This window comes from Pteropus alecto, unplaced genomic scaffold (genome assembly GCF_000325575.1).
Source record: "Pteropus alecto unplaced genomic scaffold, ASM32557v1 scaffold312, whole genome shotgun sequence".
Classification (NCBI taxonomy): domain Eukaryota; kingdom Metazoa; phylum Chordata; class Mammalia; order Chiroptera; family Pteropodidae; genus Pteropus; species Pteropus alecto.
This window is the reverse complement of record NW_006433948.1, coordinates 112,190-117,566: the sequence shown is the minus strand read 5'-3', so window position 1 is coordinate 117,566 and position 5,377 is coordinate 112,190. Positions and strand designations below refer to the sequence as shown.

General features: G+C 38.4%; 1 protein-coding gene across 1 annotated transcript in view; it reads left to right on the top strand.

Moving 5' to 3' along the window:
• Positions 1-5,377, top strand: part of FAAH2 (fatty acid amide hydrolase 2) — a 67,603-nt gene that overhangs the window by 28,094 nt on the left and 34,132 nt on the right. The window lies entirely within an intron of this gene.

The window sequence follows — 5,377 nt, the reverse complement described above, 5'->3', positions numbered from 1 at the left end:
CTGTATTACTGGTTTAGTGGTGATGAAATCCTTTATCATTTTCTTGTCTGGGAAGGTCTTTATCTGTTCTTTAATTCTAAATGATAGCTTGGCTGGGTAGTCATCTCGATTGTAGGTCCTTGCTTTTCATCACTTTGAATATTTCCTGCCAATCCCTTCTGGGGATTGGCCTGCAACTTTCATTGAGAAATCAGCTGACAGTTTTACGGGAGCTCCCTTGTAGGTAACTAGATGCCTTTAACTTGCTGCTTTTAAGATTCTCTCTTTGTCTTTAACCTTTGGCATTTTAATGATGTGTCTTGGTGTGGGCCTCTTTGGGTTCATCTTGTTTGGGACTATCTGAGCTTCCTGGACTTGTATGTCTATTTTCTTCGCTAGATTAGGGAAGTTTTCCATCATTATTTCTTCAAATCGTTTTTCATTTTCTTGCTCTCTCTCTTCTTTTTCTAGTGCCCCTGTGATGCGAATGTTGGTACGCTTAATGTCCCAGAGGCTGCTTAAAGTATTCTTAATTTTTTAGATTCTTTTTTCTTGTTGCTGTTCTGATTGAGTGTTTTCTGCTACCTTATCTTATAAATTGCTGATTTGATCCTGTTTCATTTAATCTACTGTTGATTCCCTCTAATATAGTCTTCATTTCAATTACTGTATTCTTCACTTCTGACTGGTTCTTTTTTTGTTTTCTATCTCCATTTTTATGTTTCCTTGTTGTTGCAGATGGTAAGATTTCATTCATTTTTATGGCTGAGTAATACTTCATTGTATGTATGCACCACCTCTTCTTTATCCATTCATCCATTGATGGACACCCAGGTTGCCTTCCTATCTTGGCTATTATAAATAATGCTGCTATGAACATATAGTTGCATGTGTCCCTTTGAAGTGGTATTTTGGGTTCCTTCAGATTAATACCCAGAAGCCACACAACTAAGTCTCTCCCCGTATGTTTCTGGCACCTCCCGAGCTGCTGTCCCTCTGCTAGAGCCCAGGGCAAGTGTCTATGAATGAGCAAGTCTCCGTGTGGGCCCTTTAAGGAGACATCTGTGTTTCCAGCAGTCTTCTGTCCCACCCAGGTCGTTGGAATCCCCACTGGTTTTCACAGCCAGAAGTTGTAGAGGCTCCTCTTCCTAGCACTGGAACCCGGGGCTGGGGAGCCAGGTATGGGCCTGGGGCCACTTGCTCCTCTGGGGGTACCTCTGCACCCAAGATGGCCCTCCCAATTCTCATGGGTTTGGAGTCAGCCCGTTTTGTGTCTCTGCCCCTACTAAGGGTCTCAGTGTGGCCTCTTCTTTATATCCTTAATTATAGGCATTCTGTTCAGCTAGTCTTCAGATAATTCTCCAGATTGATTGTTCTATAATTTAGTTGCAATTTTAATGTGGTCATGGGAAGCGGCAAATGCAACATTTACCTACTCCACCATCTTGACTAGAACTTCTCTATTTCATTTTTTATGTTTCATATCTTTTTGTTGAATTCTCACTGAGGTCATATTGCATCCTTATAACTGGTGTTAGATCTCTTGCCTCCATTTTGTTTAGTCTTTTTTCTGGAGTTTTGACCTTTTCTTTAATTTTGAACATGTTTATCTCCTCATTTTGCTTGCCTCTCTGTGTTTTTTTTTTCCTACGTATTAGGTAGATCTGCTATGTCTCCTGGTCCTGGAAGCATGAGCTTATGTAGTAGGTGTCCTATGGGGCCCAGCGGTGCAGTCTCCCGTTTACCTGAGCTGGGTGTTCCAGATGTGTCCCTTGTGTGGGTTGTTTGTGCCCTCCTGTTGCAGTTGAGCCTTGATTGCTGTTGCCCCTGCAGTGGGTAAGATTGACCCTCAGGCTGACTGAGTACTGGCTGTGATAACAGCAGACAAGCTGTGGCATGGGAGCTGACCCTCTGGAGCAGGATTTGTTTTAGCGGGGCTCTGGTACCTGCCAAGTACACTGTTTTGGGTGTATCATTTGTGGTACTAATTGGGTGGTGCTCTGCTGTCATCTGAAGCCAGCCAGCTTGTGTGTTGGTTCTGGAGCCTCTTTGGAGGGGCCCCAGTAAAGGCCAAGATCAGCCACTGCCTCTGTCTGGCCTGGGGCTACCAGACGGGATCTGCAAAGTGGTCTGTGGTTGATAGCTGCCTGTGTTGGGGTTGGAAGCACCTGGGATTGGTTATACTATGAACTGAGGCTGGCTGCCACTAGTGCCATGCTTGGGGCCACTTAATAAGAGGTATGAAGCATGAAGCCAGCTGCTCTTTGTTTTGATTTCGTAGACCTTTGATAGATTCTAGGAAATACTGCAGCATGGGCCCAGGCTGGCCACTTGTGTGGATTAGCCTCTGAAAGAGGTTTAGGCCAGGTGCATGGACTGAGTGGATCAGGGTCTCAGAGACTCACCAGGGTGGTGCCAGAGTGGTGTTAGCCAGGTTAATGGAGACTCAGATTCATCATCTGCCTATACCTGCAGGCTGTGCATGGGGTGGAGGGCTCAACACATAAACAATGGTGCCTCCTAGCACTTTGTCCTGGAAAGAGGTGCCCCCCAGCCCTTACTCTGAAGGCAGACAATTCAGTTTCTCCACATATGTCCTTCCCAATTTTTGAGCTGCTGTCCCTTTTCTGGAGGTTAGGGTGAGTGCGAGCGAGTCTGTGCTCAGGGCCTTGCATCTCATCTGAGCTGAGTTTCTGTTTTTCACATCCAGATGTCGTGGTGACTCTTCCCCCTAGCACTGGTTCTCTGGGCTGGGGAGTCTGGTGTGGGGCTGCGAGTCCTCCCTCTTCAGTGGGGAACTCCACAGCCCAGATATCCCTCCCAATTCTTAACCACTATACCTAGGTGTGCGACAAAGCTATTTCAGCTCCCCACCCCTCCTATCAGTCCCCAGGTGGCTTCTTCTATATGTCCTTACTTACAGGACTTATGTTCATCCACTATTCAGGTTGTTCTCAGGAGCAGTTGTTCTTCAATTTAGTTGTAATTTTGATGTGGTCGTAGGAAGAGATGAGCACAGCGATTACCTACTCTACCATCCTGACCAGAAGTTCTCCTCATTCTTTTTTTTAACGTGTAATTTACATATAATAGAATCCACACTTAAGTAAATTTAGTAAGTTATGCATCCATTACCATAATGTAGTAGTAAAACATTTATTTCTCTTAAATATAATTTCTCATATCATTTACATTTATTCTGTTCCCTCCCCGAACTCCAGGCAACCAATAAACTACTTTCTATCTTTATGGAGTTCACTTTTATGGATATTTCCTGTAAATGGAATCATACCATGCATGAGAAGAGCTCCTTTCACATATCATGATGATTTTAGGTTCATCCATGTTGTAGCATATATTAGTACTTCATTGCTGTTTATTTCTGAGTGATAGTCCATTATATAGCTATATGACATTTTGTTTATCCATTCATAGTTTGATAGAAACTTGAGATATATCCTCATTTGGGCTATTATGAGCAATGCTACTATGAACACTCGTGTACAAGCTTTTTTTGTGGGAATATGTTTTCAGTTTTCATGGTTATATATATAGGAGTGTAATTGCTTCATTATCTAAGAACTTTATGTTTAACATTTCAAGTATCTGCAATTTAAAAAAAATGTTTGTACCATTTTACATTGCTACTGGAAGTGTGTGAGGATTCCTATTTCTCTGCATCCTTACTATTTGCTATTGTCTTTTTTTTATTTTGACTATCTTAGTGGCTATAATATGACATCTCATTTTGGTTTTAATCTGCACTTAATTTGTACTTCCCTGTAGGCTAATTATTTTTCTTTTTAAATAGAGTAAAGTAGTACAAAAAAAATTTATGTCTCCTTTGCCTATCATCCCCATGTATATGAGCCTTCTCTTTTCTCTTCCCCCCTCCTAAACAACACACATAATGACTATCCTGAATTTACTTTATCTTGCAAGTATATTCTTAATATTTTCATGTGCTTATGAATTCAATGCTGAATAATAAATATTCTGTCTGCTCTTTTTTCATGAATCTTGTCATACTGTACATCTTGTACAGTCTGTTTTTTTACTTCAAAATTATGTTTGGGATTATCAATATATCTGTATCTTTACTTATTTTAACTTTTGATAATTATTCTATGAATAAATTACAACCTATTTTTCCCTTAACCTTCTTAGATCATTTCTATTTTTTTCCCATTATAAACAATATGCATATGTGTGACAATTTTTCATGGCAGTATGTATAATATTGGGATTGCTGGTTCATAAAGTATGAAACATCTACTTTACTAGATATTGTGACATTGCTTACCATAGTATTTTATCAGTTTACTTTCTCTTACAAGTATATGAGCAGTTCCATTTCTCTACGTTTTTGCCAAAACATGATGTCCTTCAACTAATTTTTTTTGTTAGTGAGATAGATGAAAAATGGTATCTCGTTATTGATTTAATTTGGGATTTCCTGGATTACTTTTGAGATTTAGCAACTTCTCATATGTTTTTTTGGCCTTTCAGAATTCTTTGTCTGAAATTCTTGTTAATTTTCTTTGCTTTTTTTTTTTTATTGGTGTTTTTGTCTTTCTCTCGTAGAGCTATGGGATTTCTTTATATATTTTGGATGCTCATTCTTTGATATTTATAATGCAAATAAATTCTCTGTTTCTTGCTTGTGTTTTATCTTTATTTATGACTTGTTGAACAAAACTAATATTTTGAGTGAATAAATTTTGTTTTATAATTTCTGCTTTTATATCATTTAAACTTTTTTAGAAACCTGAGGTTATAAGATATTTGCATATATTTTCTTTTAATATTTTAATGATTTTCCACCTTCAAGTATTTACTGTAGTTTTATTTTTGTGTATGATATATATATTTTTTTCATATGAAGGCCAGGTTTCTAGTACTTTTACAAGGTCATCCTCTCCTTACTGATCAAATTGACACTTTTATTTTATACCAAGTTTTCATGTATACCTAGATCCTTTTCTAGCCTCTCTCTTGATTTTCTGCATGACCTTGATTCTGTCTTTTTACTTCTCTAAACTATTCTCTAAGATGGGTTAATAAAAGTACTTAACAGTTCGGGTTGTTAAATGGTGGAATTCATAATAATAGCTTTTATTTATTAAATGTGTTCATATACTTTACATTCAATATTTAATTTATTCCTATAAAAACCAAGAATCAGGAAAGTTAAGTGACTTTCCCAGTGTTTGTAGAGTTAGTAAGCTACAGAGATGGGCTTTGAACTCAGTTCTGATTCCAAAGCCTGTGCACTTTCCACAAAGTCACACCACCTTTCAGTACTAAGCAATCACTCACAAATTGCTGGGTTGGTTTATTAAAGGTACTCAATAAATTGTTCCTATTTTTATTTAATAACATTTTAACTTTCTTATCT